This window comes from Halichoeres trimaculatus, unplaced genomic scaffold, assembly GCF_033239565.1.
Source record: "Halichoeres trimaculatus isolate MK-OKI-2021-1 unplaced genomic scaffold, fHalTri1.1 fHalTri1_scaffold_15, whole genome shotgun sequence".
Taxonomy (NCBI): domain Eukaryota; kingdom Metazoa; phylum Chordata; class Actinopteri; order Labriformes; family Labridae; genus Halichoeres; species Halichoeres trimaculatus.
In genome coordinates, this window is record NW_027437193.1 from 31,611,551 (window position 1) to 31,628,365 (window position 16,815).

The following is a 16,815-nucleotide window of genomic DNA, read 5'->3' on the forward strand; positions in this document are numbered from 1 at the left end:
GCTTGTCTATCAGGAAAGTGCTTCCCTAATCTACTTGCTTGTCAACTGTGGAAAGAAATAAACAACATGTCTTACTTAAGAAAACTGTAAACTGCACTGAAACAAATTTTAACTTTTTACAGATCAGTACAGTGTGAAAGGTGCACCAGGAATTCCATATTTACAATATTAATGAAGAGATAATACAAATTTAGAAATACTCTTTTCACAACCAATGACACTAACTATTCTCTGAGGAAAATGAGGTCAACAAAACACAAGCACTAGAGGTAGCGGTGGCCGCATGTCAGCAGACATTCTCAGCCAATGGAGGCAGCGACACACTGCATCTGCTCACTCAGGGGCTCTGCTTTAACAGAAACCATTGAGGAAAATGACAAAATTAATAAATAGAAAAGCTCATGGTCTGCTTCTTGAAGTTGCCCAAGACATTCAGGCAAGCATTTAAGTTGGACCCTGCCTTATGTTTGTCTGTATACATATGTATACATTGCTGTGAATGCACAGGTGACACATCAGGCACAAGAGAAGGTGAGAATCAGATCACTTCCAGTCTTATTAAGTTATGTTGTTCTTTCACTTTCTCTGTCACAATCCTGTCAGGGAAAAAAAATGATTGGGGCGGAATTGTTTGAATGTCTCTGTGGTATCAAGTTGTCAGGGGCGTAGCTACAATTAGGCAAACACAGGCAGTTGCCTGGGGCCCCAAGATTCCCAGGGGCCCCCAAAGCATCTCTTAAAAACTCATTTATGAAGTTCTCTTCAATTGAAAGCATTTCTCTTTTCTAAATCTTACTTCACATGCTTCAAAAGACATCAAAAGGCTTAATCTTTAATGATGGTTTTGGGTACTCCCCCTCCCTTCTTATTCAATGGGCCATTCCATGTTACAACACATCTGAAAATTTGATTCAGGAAGAAAGTGGTAAAAAACACTTTTTTCCCATTTTTCTCTTATTTTCAACCAAGTCAGAAATAAAAACAATGTGGCTCTGAGATCTGAGATAAACATATGAGACTTTCAGGATTTTAAGGACTTTATCCAGCCCAGGAAACAGGATCATTTTCTCAAAATCAAACTTTTTGAGTTGGTGATAAACATTATTGTACAAAATCTCTTTTTTGGATACATAACTCACTGGACAGGGGGTCAAATAAAAATACATTAACTTTAAAATAATAGTACCAAAAAGTATGGTAACTGTAAATATCACCTTTTTCAGTAGATTTTTTTCCAGTTTTATGTTGTGCTTGATATTTACATATTTTTTCTTTATTAAATTATTTTTTTCAATATTTACCTATTGTAATGTTTTTCACTTCATACTTTCTTGTTTGTTACTGTTACTCTGTAAATTCCCCACTGTGGGACAAATAAGCTGTCAATTGACCATAAAAGATTTCAAATCCAGGACAAAGTGGACTAAGTTATGTATTCACTTTTTTTAAAATCAAACTAAAGTACAGAACTTGAGGAAATGCATTTAGTTGCGTTAAGTTTCCATGTACAAGATAAGCACTGTCTCATGCCTTGATTCTCAGAAAGAGACAGTGGACCCAGGGAAGGCCAGTCTAGCTCTGAGGAAGATGAGTTACAAGGACATGGAGGGCCCCATTGACTGGGTTTGCCTTGGGCCCCCAAACCACTAAATACGCCCCTGCAAGTTGTTTTACCATGATGTGCCCAGACAGCTTTATTTGTCTTATTATGATTTTTAATTGCTCATGATGAAAAACATGGATTATTATCATTATTGTTGGCCTGTTGTCACTTAAGAGCTTTGTGTGTTCCTGCCATCACACACAGAGCTGATCTTCACAGAAACCCTGTGCGTCCCCTCTCTTCTCTGAGCTCTGTGTCTTCTCTGTTTGTTGAAAGTCTGCTCCTGCTGCAGAGGACAGGCTGTTTATTTTGCTTATTGAGTTAGCACTAACTTGTCCTGGAGTGAACATGTTGCTCTGGAGCTGGTCCTCCCCCAGCGATGAGCGGAGCTGAGATCTGGTGCTGCTGAAGCATGGCTGTGCAGGGCTTGTGGGTATTGGAAAGAGGGTAAACTCAAGTGCCAACAGTGCGGTGGGTTGTTTTCCAAACAGAGATGTGGCTGTGTTACAAAGCAAGCTTTAGATTTTATTTATGAAGTTTCAGCTTTTCTTATGCTTTATCATCTTGTTATTGTTATAGGGTTTCTCTAATCAACCTTTGAGCACAGAACAGGCAGCTGACCTGTTCCTGCTCTCCGGTTTAGACATGTTGTCCTTTTCATCTGGCCATCTAGATCAGGGGTGGGCAAACTTTTTGATTCGTGGGCCACAATGGGTTCTAACATTTGACAAAGGGGCCGGACCAGGAGCAGATGGATGGAGTGCTTTGGTAACTATCAGGGTATCATTCGTTCATTCCATATCCGATTTAGAATCCAAAATCGGAAAACGGATAACGACTTATTATTCAATTTTTCGTTTTCGAATCAAAAACCAGAAAACAAATAACGGTCTATTTTTCGCTGTTTTAATTTTGTTTTGAAATTAAAATTAGAATATGAGAGAAAGGAATGATATAATGGGATTTTTAATCCGTGTATGGTTCATTCTTTTGTCATTCTGTTTGAAAACAAAATTAAAAAGAACGAAAAAACTGACTTGTTTTTTTGTTTTTCTGTTTTAAAACCAAAACGGAAAAACGGAATTACAGAACAACACGTTTTTTCTGTCCTGGTTTTAAAAATGAAAAAAAAAAAAATAGTAATAATAAAAGATTGTGTCAAAATTGTTTGTGTGATATTTTGATAATAAATGTGAACAACTCTATATAAGAATTAAACAAATAACTCACATTGAAGGTTTATACAGACATGTTCCTGAGCTTTTTTTTTTTATAAGTAACAGATCGCTGTCGATCCACTCCATCCTATCCGCGCGCATATGCACACTTCCATGTGTTTCAATGAGTTTTGTTTTATCCATTTTCTTTTTCTTTGGTCCGTTCATCTTTTCAAAACGGTTGATGGGTCAGAGTGTAAAGTGCAAATGTGGAGGAATAGGCCTATGCTTCACCTCAACAAAGCCAATGTCTCTACAGTGCGCCATCTAGTGGGAAAACATCAGAATTGCAGGGAAAATAAAACATTAACAAGGTTTATTCATTTAATTTTTTCAAGTTCAGTGGGCCGAATTAAAACGTTTAACGGGCCGCATGTGGCCCCCGGGCCGTAGTTTGCCCATGCCAGATCTAGATCCATGAAATTGTCTGTAAGTGAAATCTCTATAAAAAAAAACACACGCACAAAGCGTTAAAATGTGCATTGATCCAAACTTGTTTGTTTCCCTGAATTAGATGTATATGATCAGATATTGCTCACTTTGTCCAAGCAGCAGCTCTTCTTTCCTCTGAGGGTCTGATGTCTGGCTGACGATGTGGTAAACATCTGCTCTGCTGCTTTATCATTCTATCTGGGCCTGTTTTTTCCTCCTGCTTTTATCTTTCATGCCTCTATTTTTAAACCTGTGTTGTGCCTTCACACCTCACTATCTTCTATCAGATCAATTATTGATGGCCGGAGCATTTTCATCCTTACATAAGGCAAGGACACTCTCACTGTTACTGTGTGTGCCCTTTAAAATGGAAAAGAAATGACCTGCCAACTTTGTGTCTGTGAGTGTGCAGAGCTGTGTGTGTGTGTGGTGCAGAGCTGTGTGTGTGTGTGTGTGTGTGTGTGTGTGTGTGTGTGTGTGTGTGTGTGTGTGTGTGTGTGTGTGTGTGTGTGTGTGAAGGCTCTGTCACATGGTCACTATTTAGCCAGATAAATTGGATAAATTGTGTCCCTGTGTGATACTTCTATTTTGTCAAAAACAGCGCAGTGTAACCTAACAAACACGCTCTCTTGGCTGAAGTGTAATGAACTGTTTCGTCCTTCACAGTGAGCTCGTGATCTTGACTCTCAGTGAAAACAATAAATTGAGAAGCTCCGGGGACCCACGTGTGTTGTGGTTGCAGATGGATTATCAGGTTGCAGTATATGTGTTGCACTGTTTGCTGCAGTGTGTGTGTCTGTTGGAGAGCACTGGGAGGTTGTTGAGCTTACTCAATGATGCCACCAGATGTCCACTGGGAGAACTGCAGCTCTGACCACAAACTGCTGAAGCCAGGAGTCAGCAGAGACAGACAGAGACTACAGACCTGTTTTCTAACCTGAGATCAAATTATGTGGCCAGAAAATTTTTCTTGCTTTGACCAAAAATGGTTCAGGGTCTGATCCTGCGAAGAAAAGGTTCTTGCTTTTTTGGAAATCTTGTTGAACTTTGTGCCACAGTTGCTCATACTGAATTGAACTGCAGTGATATGATGACAGCTTTGGCTTCTAAATGTGGGTTCAATATGCAAAAAGAGTGTTTCCCCCTCTCTGTGCTAACTGGCAAGCAAAGATACTACTCAAAACCCAGCTCAAATTCAATTTAAACAAATCTCTGTCTGTTGTGTTGTGTTGTGTTGTGGTGTGTGTGCTCTGCTGTTCAGGATCTTTGTTGTGCATGCGGTTAACAACAGGAAGCCTCCAGGCTTCTGAAGGTTTCATTGAAGTTTCTTGTGCAGGGTGTCCGCGGGGTCTTAAAAAGTATGAAAAGTTGATAAATCAATTTTGGGAAAATTAAGGCCCTTAAAAAGTATTAAAAAGTCTTAATTGTGGTTTTATGAGGTATTAAGTTTCGTAGGTATTCAAGCTTTGACCCCAAAATATCCATGAATATTTATTTTCCTTCTTGCAACTGTCCCCTGATTGGGACGTTAAACATTCAGACAATAAAGTTCTAAAATAGAATAGAAAAGAATAGAGTTACTTTATTGATCCCAAACTGGAAAATTGTTGTGGTAACAGCAGAAATTGATGGAGTTAGTAGAAAAATACAAAATAAAAAAGAATAAAATAAAAAAGAAAAATACATAAAGACTCTAGTTACAATAAAATACAATAATAAGGATTGTGAGTGGTATAAACACCAGCTAAAAATTAACTCCATTTCTAATTTCATGAAGAGAAATTAGATACAACATTAAAGCATATCACACAATCTCCGGCACATGCCTTAAATTTTAAAAATGATTAAGTAATTTCTCATTTTCGTCAGCAAGTTGGCCTTGAATAACTCCTGTATCTTGTTGTGGGAGTGTCGATAAACCTGCCTTTAGTTTCATTTGTTCTTTCAAGCTTTATTCCTCCTTAGCTGACATCATTTCTGTAAAAATGTAAACTACAACTGTTAAATAGTGGATGCCAACAACAACTGTAAGTTGCGATAAAGTCTTAAAACTTTTTTAAAGGTTTTTGAAAAAGTCTTAAAAAGGTATTGAAATCAACCTCAGGATTTTAGCATATACCCTGTTGTGATAAATCTTGATTTTTTTCTCTACAATGTTCCACAAGAGCCCATACGTGTATGTTAAAGAGGGGTGTTCTGCTTTCCCATATGTCAAACATGTATATAAAGTAACAATGCTGGATGTTCGTATGCAGCATGTGCAGATTTTCAAACCTGTACATGTTCACATGAGAAATCCCTGAGTCTATTAACTGATCTTAACGGTCCATTCTAAAAATAGTTCAAGATCTTTACAAGATCTTAATGATGAGGTCTCGAACCCGACCAATGTGGAATTTTTAAAGGAAGACGTCCATTCCAGTATTTGGCAGAAAAACATTTTGATAACTGAATAACTGGCCGGTTAATTTCCAAAAAAATATTGTTAATAAAATGACTGCTGTTTTGGTCCCCCTGGCACTAACAACAACAAAGATGAATGCAGAATATTGTGCTGTCTTACAATTTGTCCTTTAATTTGTTTTACTTGACTTAATTCTTCAAAAAATAAATGAACATATATATATATATATATATATATATATATATATATATATATATATATATAAACATGCAAAAAGGTATTAGACCCACTGGTAAATTATATAACTTTAAAAAAGATTCACTTTTTCAATAATTCCATATTTCTGTGTCAACTTTTTATTTAATTTATAATTAAATGAATATAAAATTGGTCAATATAACTGGATATTTTTGGACATATATAAATAATATGAGTAAAAATCACACATGGCATTGATGTACTGTTTGTTATATGTTACTAAGGTCAGCCATCTAGTTTCTTTCTTTCTACTTTCTTCTGTCTTCTTGTTTAGAAAACATTTGCTAGTTTGTATTTTGACATTTGACACCAGTGTTGCTCACAGAGACTAAATGTGATACGTTTCTTTTGTGAAAGTTGAAAGTCCATTTTTAAAATGGAATATGGATATTTACCAGTTGCTAGCATGTCAATGCAATTTCCCATGTACGTTAACATCAAGCTAGCTCGTTGTTGTTTCTATGGTTTTTGGTACATTAGGAGATGTATGACATGATGGATGCATTAGAAAATGTATATTTCTTTGTGTGTTCAGTTTTACAGAGGGGGAGGAACATAAGCTAGGTTAGTACAACTTCAGCAGTGCAACGTAAATAAAACACATGAATGACACAGCAGAGCACCCTTCACTCGTCATGACATGTGACAAACAGAGTTAAACTGAAAAGGATTACTGTTTTATGACAAATTAGAAATGTAGTGGTGTTTAGTGTGAAAAACTCTGACTGATATTGATTATTTTGAAAAGGGCTACAATCAGCCAGCTGAGAAGTAGGTCAGGCCCTAATGAGGTCATCACATAAGATCCTCCTGACTGGTTCAAGACACATTCAAGGGGTGAGCCTCAAACAACAAGGTCTGCCCAAAGCTCTGCTCCCAACAGGCCTCCAGAGGGCTGGCCAATCAGGGGGGAGTGGGTTTGTGGAGCGGGGAGCCTTAAAGAGACAGCAGCTAAAACAAAGCAATTGACAGCAGCTGAAACAAGGGTTCTCTGAAACACCAGTGAGAGAAAAATAGAGATTTTTTTTTAGCTGTGAATCATGGAAGGCCAATACAGGGGCAACAGAGGGTCAAAATAAAGACTAAAAAAAGCACAACTACCCCCTCTTGACTGTTTAAATAGGGTAAGAAAAATAGCGCCATACAATTTTACTAAATTAGTTTGAAAGGAAACAATGAGGCAGTAACTTTGTTCAAGTCTCAGAGCTGTCATTCACTTTCATTCATTGAGGCTTGTTCCTGAGCTCAACTTTGACTGTGTCTTCTGTTATGAATTGCCAGCTTGTCAGTGTCTTACAGTGAGCTTCAGATTTCCATCCATCCAGACGTTTGTGTGAGGCTGAATAAACCATTTTTGCTTTCAGGGACTTGTACCTTTAAGGTGCAATCATGGCAACTGGGATAATAATAGGTGTTAGGATCATCCATCAGTGCCAGAGCATGCCGAGCTAATGAAATTGTCTTCTCCATCGAGGCAGAATGATCCTAATGAGTGAAGCTAACACGAGCTCTGCAAACTGCAGGAGCTCATTTAAGACACTTTAATGACGGAGCTGAAGGCTGACATCACTCCTCTTTTTGTTTCCCTTCACTCTCTTCTTCATCCTGTCCTTTTACATGACAGACGATGCTGCTCTGTCATTTCTGCATATTTTTGTTTCTTTATTTTATGCTCCATCTGCTGTTACCAGGAAAACTAAAAGTTCACCTCCCTTCTTGCCAGTTCTGACTCATACAGCCGTAACATGAAGTGAGACGTAGAAGCTGCCAGAGAAGTTGTCAATATGCTCTTTACATTAGAAGTGTTTGATGATTGATGTTTTCTTGACTTACGACACATTGGATTTCAGTGATCTGATTCTTAGATTGTGTTTTAAACTCTAAGTGAGGTCTTTTTGGCTCTATGAACTTATTTCTGAGACACTGATGGAACAGATTAAAAGAAGTGGGCTAACAGGGAGGCTGTGGAAATGATTTCTTCCTCCTTGTCCTCCTTTTTCTTGCTCTTTTCACCCCAGTCTCTATTTTTATCTCTAGTGCCAGTCTTTCTACAGGTTGACTCTTTTTTTCCTCTCTGTGTTTACTTCATTTAAACTCTTTTTCTCCTTTTCTCTTCCTTCTTCCTTCTTCCTTCGTCTTCATCTGTTGCCTTTCATCATCTCGTCTTTATCTATTTCCAGACTCTTCTGTTTCCCTCTCTCCGCCTTCCCCGCTCCCTGTCTCTGTATCCTCTTCCATCCACCTGTCTCCAGCCCACTTTCCCCCCTCTCCTTCCTTCCTTTCTTCCTTACCTCCTTCCTTCCTCCCTCTCTTTGCCCTTTCTGTCTCCTGCATCCACGTCACGTCTTCCCCTCTCCTGCCCAGACTCCCTGTGTCGCTGCGGCACCATAATAATCACTGCATTGGCGAGTGTGAGGGGGAGGAGCGAGGGTGTGGGGTGGGGGGCGTTGTCAGGGAGACATGGGAGGCGGTTGCCGTGGAAACAAAGAGACTCAGCTCGTGAGGGATGGAGGGGGAAGAGAAGGGGTGGGATGGGTGTGACAGTCAGTGAGGTCGAAGTGTAAAAATAGAAACGCTCTGACAAGATCCTCGTCCCTCCAACCCTCCGCCATCTCCCCGCCGCTCTGCTTCGCTCTCCCTGCTTGGCGCCGTGGGCGAGCAGCTGTAGATTCTCTCTCTCTCATCCCTGATGTTCATCGACCTGTGACCTTCAGCAGGAGAGCTCACGTTGACCCCTGGGATCTTTGCTCTGCAGAGATAAAGATGTAAATGTAGTCCTCAGACCCAGCTTATGAAAAAAAAAGATTTAGTTTGATGTTTCTCGGCGGAAACTAAAGTTTCAGTCTGAGAGATGTTTCCATTTAGCCTCAACACATACATCAATTCTGTGACCATTAAACGTCCCAGCCTGGTCACTGTGATCCCATTTTGAACTTTTGTTGGGCCCTGAGCGATCCAATGTCTCCCCATTCACTGCACCTTGGGGACAAAGGGACATGTCAGTAGTTTCAGCTAATAAATTTGTTTAATTGCTCAAGCATTAAAATGTAGACTAAGAGTCTTGGCTTTACAGCAGCACATAAAAAAACAGTACTTAACCCATCCAAAGCAAACATAAAACAAGGTTATCGATCAGATAAATGTGACTAAACAAAAGATTGAAACTCTCTGTATTACTTCTTCATCAAAAGAATTAAGTATTCACATGCTTTTTGTTGTATTTGTCCATGTGGTTCTGTTCTTGGAGCTCCCTGCCCTACCACATGACCACCTGGAAAACCAAATCATGAGGTCGGAGCACACCTCCCCTTTCTCTGTCTACATTTAAAGCTGGAAGAACAGTAGCAAAGACCACAGAAGTACAGAGTTAGAGATAAACAGATATGGCGTTTTTTAGAGCTAATGCAGACTAGTAGTAGTCAAATGGGATGATAACCAATACTTGGAGCCAATATTTATTTGCAGTCAAAGTAAAAAATATTGGGGTCAAAATTTTGAACAATACAAACTCCAGCACTTAACTTAGTTCAAATGACTATGTTTATTAAACAGCTCCTAGGCTTAGCAGCATGTTTAATAAGGTTAAATAAATAAATAAAAAATAGCTAAAACTGAACTGAATTGAGTCTGTGCTGCCCATAGGCATGCAATGTAGTTGCATTAATTTTCTGTTTAATTTTCACATGACTTTGATTTTAAATGTTTTGCCCATTTAGGGATTCCACAGTGTAGAGAAGGAGAAACTGTGCAGAGAAGCACCAACAAGTAGCTCCTGCAGTTGAAATCTTTTCGTATAATTTTAAGAGCTGCATCAGAGCCAAAATAACACAGTTTTAAGTGGATTTCCTGTAGGACCTCAGATTTAAAGGTCCCATATTATTCAAAAATCACTTTAAGTCTTTTAGTGAAATTTGTGGGTCTTTGGCTTTCCTCCCAGACCACAAAATGTGTTGTTTAATAACAAAACCTGTACTTAGTAGTGCTTCTGAACGTAAAATCCTGACCTAAAACGAGCTGTTTGGATTTTGGGGATTTGCTGACGTCAGCGATTCCCTTTTTTGACCAATCAGGAGCAAGTCTGACCTGATTGGTCCACCTGAGCAGATACCCCGAACTCCCTCCCCACCCACTCCTCTCCCCGCTGCTGCTCCAGCAGCCATCACTGCTTTGTTTTTGGCTGTAAACAGCCACATAGTTCCATGCTCAAGCTTCCCATCTCAGAAGAAGACAAGACTAAGTGTCTAGAGTTCATTTATGAGGGAAATGTTTCAGCTACACTCAGTAAAACTGCATGTGTGTGCAAGTCACTTCACTGCTGACTGCTTTTCCAACTTTGGACAGTACAACAGAGGACTAGAGAATAGACTGGTCCTGAATCCAGGCATATTACCAACCATCTGCCAACAAACCTCTGACCCTGGAAATGTAAATATCTTAAATGCTGTGTGCTGTGGAGCAGATGTAAGAGCTTTTCCTCAGTGTCCCCCCTGTCTCTGTGTTAGCTTCAGGATGCTAACTTTAGCTGCAGTTAGCCTGTTGTTTTAGCCTGTAATGTTACGGTAAAGAAGCTTAGCTGTTCGCTCTCTGTGATGTGAAAGAGCGGGGCGGTATCAGCTGTGACTCATTTACATATGAAGGTCACGCCCACTAAATCAGAGCGTTCTGAACAGAGGGGCTATGAGAGCCTGGAAACAATGCTGCTGTGCTTGATTTATTGGCTTTTTGGATCAATCATGTTACTACCATCTGATGAGGACATCAATGATCCAGATTAAACTGCAGAAAAGGAGCAGAACATTGGACCTTTAAAAAAAAGAAGGCAGATGCTGAAATGCCTCAAAAGGCCAAATATCGGCGTTCATGATCGGCCTGATTGATAATCGGTCTACGCCTATCAAGCATCAGTGACATACTGAAAAAATCAGACACAGCATGAAAGTATTAACAGGGGTGGGGTTGGATGGCAAAGCGGTTTGCAGGGGAAGCAGGAAGAGCAGCGTTAAGAGCAGCTGACTGTACGCTTTGCTCAGTTTTGAAACAAGAGTTTTAAGGAGAGAGGAACAGCAACACTCTTAGCCAGAGTGCTAATTACCAGGACGCAATCGGGGGGGTGACCAACTAGTGCCCCAATAACAGGCTGAAGTCTTTCACAGCATGCAGCATACAAGACCACCAAGCTGCACACAGTTACAGGACCACCGATCAACCCTGCTCTGAAACCAAACAGGACACACACATATGAACCCAACCAACTGACGTTTGGTGAAATAATTATTTCTACATGAAGCACAGCAGGTCTGTTTGTCAGTCAATTAAGTCTGGGTTTGATAGATATTTTTTTTACCTTAAGCAAACAGACCACAGAGGTCTTGGCTTAGATTCTTTTTGTTACCGTCCTGGTCCCTAAGAAGAGGAGAGACAATGCCCTGCTTTGACCTTAGGTTTCTCAAATGGCACCAAATCAAATAAGTCCACAGGAGGTCTGTTGAAATCCACAAACAGAAGTGAAGACAGGCTATCTTTGTGTAGTCTTTCATGTTGCGTGCCCTGTACACAACACGGCGTGTGTCATACAAAATCAGTGCATCCTGCGCTCCTGGCTCAAAAGCCTATCAAGGGTCTCAAGTGTCTGCGCGAGTCTGGACTCGGGTATGCTCTTTGTTAGACTGATGGCCAGTGGTTTATAAAAGCCGAACTGGTTCACTTTTTCTCTGCCTCCGGTCATTTCAACATCTTTAGAGCATCCTGATAACTCACAATGTTCGGCTTTATGGGAGCCCAAAATGTTGCAGAATGCAATAAAATACAGTGTAATTTGAACCAAAATGAAATGACTAGAGCCCGACCGATTAATCGGCCCGGCCGGTTATAGCCTGTCACCGATTAATCAACATCGGCCAAAATGTAGCCGATTATAAAAAATTTTGCTCCGCAGAGATTCTGTCACTACTGCTCCTGTGTGTTAATTAATATAAGGCTACTACACGGCGTCTCACTTCATAATGCCATGCAGGATTAACCTGGGCTTATAAATTCACAACTTATTGTTTTGGTTGAAATAATTTTTGAATATGTTTCAATGTATTTTTTTGTAATTGTATTTATTGCATGTTTTGAAAGCAGCTACATTGTGACTTAAAATCTAGTTCAGCCCCATGCATTAAATGGAAGATGGAACTTTTCAATAGCTAGTCATAATTTGTGTTCATAAACAGTATTTATCCTGTGTATATCAATGAATTTATTACATATGTCAGCTGATATATTGGATATCAGCCGATATATCGAATAGTGGCCTATATATCAGATATCGGCTTCTTTTTGCCCTTAATATCGGTATCGACATCGGCCCCAAAAATCCCATATCGGTCGGGGTCTAGAAATGACTGACCAAAAAATGTAAGTTGTTACATAATGTACTGTTGTGTTTCAAAAATAAAGAAAGTTGTTACAATTTAGGCAAAGACTTTTTACATTACTGACTCAGCACCTTTTTGCATTTACATTTTTTACTTACTTATTTAAAATAAATAAATATTTAAATTCAAGATTTTGTTACATTCTGGTTTCCAAAACAGATTTTCAGTCCCTCTCAGACCCCCTCAGTATTTCACACAGTGCTCTAAGCCTCCTCTTTCTTTGTTGTGAGCTCTGCACAAGTTGTTTCTTTATTTAGGATGTTCACTCTTCACCAAATCAAACATTGAAATCAAGTTAGTTGGAACTTCAGAAGTATCATCCTTTGGTTGCACACACATCTTTCAAATGTCAGACCGTACTGTCCCCTAGTTCTCGACGGGTAAAAGTATATCAAAAGATGCACTCGACAAAAGTCAACAAGAAACCAGTCTCCCTGTTTTCCTGTCTGTCTGCCTCCCAGTCCATCATTTAGTGTTCATGCAGGATCTGCTGCTCCTCCTGTTGCTCTGTGTTTGGATTCATCAAATAAATATTAAAACTAGGTATTTTATTCAAATTTACAGCAGAAACATCAGAATAGAATAGAACTTTATTTGTCATTGCAACAGGTACAATGAAATTGGCTCCACCAACTAAAAATGTGATTGGTGTGGAAACTATTAGACTACTCCTCCATCATTTAACTGACCAAATACAAGGCAACAAACCACTGTGCTGTTATCCACAGGTCGGATCTATTGAGACATTATCAGGAAGATGACGTTAAACTGAGCAGACATTTTGACAGAAGGGGATTAAAAAAATCAAAAACTGACATCCCTGGATCCAGCCTGTGTGAAAGTGACATCAGCAGGCGTATCATCTGCTAAAGGTCACTGCCACAGGCTCTCTGACATGACAGCTCAGTAAAGACCCCATCCAAACAAATCTCAGATCCCCATCAGCGTAATCATTTTTTATATCTAGTTTGTTTCATAATCACCCCATGATTAAAGTTTGAGAATGAGCTCTTAGTTTCCTCAGTCTCAGATTGTTCTTGTTTATGAAATGCTACAACCTTAGCTGCCAGAGCTGCTCATTTATCCTGCAGAGCTGTCGTTGTTTTCAGAGTCACCTCTAAGCTTGAGTCAGACTAATACAGAAGCAGCAGGAGGAGGAAATGCTGGCTGTTTTGAAGTCTATTGATAAGTGAACAATGGTCCAATGTCTTCCTCTGCTGCTCTCCGGCTGCTCCTCCCTCGGAGGGTCCTGCAGACAGATTGTAAATGGAGGATTATGTAATAATACTCATTCATTTCCAGTCATGCCTGACAGACCGCTCTTGTTATTTTGGCTCAGGCCCCCAGTGAGCCAGGGGTGAAGTGGGGCCACTGGGAGACAATCATCTGTCATGTGCAGGGAGAAAAACTGCAGTTCAGATGTCATATTTTGGCAACATTTGTCAAAAATGATGTTTTGAAGGCAGGTTCGTGACCTTCAGATGGCTCACTGACAGCTTCCTTGATATGAATTTACTAGTGTTACTCACATTGAGGCTTTTCAACCCCTGAACTGGAAACATTTGATGTGACTGATCCATAACTGTTGTATTTAGACTTTTTCTTATTTCTTTTTTCTCCTTGCTAACAGTTAAAACGATGGATTTTAACACAACTCCTCCTATAACAAGACATAGAGCAATTCTCAGATTGCCATTTTTGGGGTAACCTGCCCAGCTTCCTCCAGCTTCACACCTGGAGCTTCAGCAGGAGCAACAGGAAGCAAGGAATTGGTCTCACAGCTTCCCTTGTGCCTCTTTGGAGGAGGGGATGAGGACACTACAGGTGTTGTCATTAGTGGAAATGACATCATTGTCGCCACCGCTGCTTCTGTGCCGTCTGTGACTGTGAGACAGCGTCGCACAGCCATGTGTGGACACAGCGCCTGTCCTGTAAGGACAACATTTGGTGCATTGGGATCCCTCCTGTTATCATTCATCACGTCATCATGTAATGCTATGATGTTGACCTCAGTAACTGCAGGACGGATGTGCTGGAAGATGTCTTACTGTGTCTTTCAGATCACCTTTGGCTCAGTGGTAGTTGGTCATCTGCCACTCGAAAGTTTGGGGGTTCTTCTTCTTGTTACGCAATAAGTGAACGTGGCTAGCAGTGTAAAGTAGGTTGAATGGTCAGAAAGACTACAGAGCAAGTCCATTACTACATATACTTATGGTGACTGCTCACCAATAGATCACAGACATTGATCTGATAAAGATAAAATGTGAGAAAAATAGTTGGTAAATAATTATGGTTGCTGTTGTGCTCATGAATAGTCTATCTGGGGATACTGTTATTGGGGTTAGAGTTATGCCTGAAAGGAAAAGACTTCCAGCTTCATTTATGAAAACCAAAACAAATCATAAAATATGGTAGAGAAGTTGCAGGTCTTGGGTCAAAATCAAGCCCTGGGCTTTTGATGGGTCTCTAAGAAAATTATGCCCCTTTATAGATAAAAGGATAAATGGATAAAAATGGTTAATTTAAGAAATCACCTCCTGTACAGTTTGTGCTGAAAGAAAAGTAGGAAATTTAGATGTAGACCCCTTTTGAACCAGAAACTGTATGTACACTCCTATATCTGCAATGGAAATGGACCTTTTGTACTAATGGTGAAAATAAAAACGAAAATAACCCTGGAATCCCCCCCCCCAAAAAATAAATAAATAAATAAATAAATAAATAAATAAAAATAGATAAATAATTAAATAAATAAATAGTAAAAAAAAAAAAAAAAGAACACACAAAAAAAGTGATTAGTTGTTTTCACAAGCCAGGTTAATGCCCCAATAGAGCTTTAAAAATTATTGTGGTAGACCCCACTGTTACAGATGATGACTGCCAGATTACTGTACATTAGGGGTGGGAGAAAAAATTGATTCAGCACAAGGATTCTTTTTGTTCAAAAACCGAAATTTTGTTAGAATTGCAAATCCTTCATTTAGTCTTTGTTTATAAGCTGTGTTGAAAGAGAAGTTACTGCCCCCAGCAGAGGGCGAAATGTATTTGTCTGACTCAGGTGATGTGTATGTTTTGGGAAAAATATGTCTTCTGATGTAGTCTGTAGACATCTTAATCATTATTTTTCAACCTTTTTTCCCACATGGCCTGGTGATAAAAAAAAAAAAAAAGTGAACTCAAAAGCACAAAAACTTGAAATATCTGAGAACCACAATTTAAATTGAATCTGTAAGCCAAAAACTGTATTTTAAATTCATCTTTATTGCTATTGATGGAGCATACCAGTTAGGGATGGGTATCGAATTAGGTACTTTTACAGGTACCGACCGAATTCTGTCAAAAGTACCGGGTACCGATTCATGTAAAATCAAAAGGTATCATGTTTAGGTACCTAAACGCATCCTTGTGACTGTGAGGGACTGGGAGAGTAGTTTATTTTCCATGCTGGACATGAACACAGCATTGCAAGGTTATATATTGAAGAATATGTTAAAAAAAAACAAAAAACTATACTTTATTATTGAACAAAGTGATATTTTTCACCAAATAAACACAAAAAAGTACCAAAAATTGGTACCGTTGAGTACCGATACCAATTGCCAGGTACCAAGAATCTGTATCGTTTCGAATGTGAAAGGTACCCATTCCTAATACCAGTGTGTAATTTGAATTTGTTGGACAAGGGTTTTCCGGGAAGTTCCTCGGAAGTGTATTGTTCTGCCCCTGCCTTTCTTTTATGGTACTGTGAGTTAGTTTTTTAGCAGTTGTGCATGCAGCTAATGCTAAAGCTAAATGAGTCATTCCATAGTAGGTTAGGGCTAATGGTCCTATTAGTGTAATGTCTGGATGGTCAGGTCGTAAACGTGTTTTGTAAAGCTGCAAATATCACCTGTCTTGTAGTTTTCTGGTGTTTCTGCAGCCACCTTCAAGTGGACTCTCACAGAATTGCAGTTTTTAATACTTCCACCCCGTTTCAGAAGTTACTGCTTGTGTCCATCTTGCTTGCGTCGCATTGACTTCATCAGCAGTTTAAGTTTCTGTCAGAACGGCGCATGAGGCCAGCTGTCGCTCTCTACCCTTAATAGAGCGCCTCAGCTACCCATGACCTTTTACTGCTCCTCCTGTTTTCACTCGTTTCACCACTTCAGGTCGACACCGACAACTACAGAGTGGAAATCTCTCACAGAGCCACAGATTCAGAAATACTCTAAATACTCTGACCTAGCCAGGACGATTTGGTCCTTGTCAAAGTTCCTGCTCATTTTCCTGCTTCTAACTCCACTTTGAGGAAAAGCTGTTCACCTTATGTCCGACAGGCCTCACAGACTGACAGGTGTCATGGTTTGAGATAACCAATGTCTTCAGCTGCCGGGTGCTCATAATGATACAGCTGATTGGTGCTCTGCAAAGAGACAAAGTGAACACGAGTGAGGTTAGAAAAGACAAATTCTTCACATGCTCACTGTATCTTCTCATGACGTC

General features: G+C 39.7%; 1 protein-coding gene across 4 annotated transcripts in view; it reads left to right on the forward strand.

The window, feature by feature from the left end:
* Positions 1 to 16,815, forward strand: part of LOC141803859 (uncharacterized) — a 149,025-nt gene that overhangs the window by 73,317 nt on the left and 58,893 nt on the right. The window lies entirely within an intron of this gene.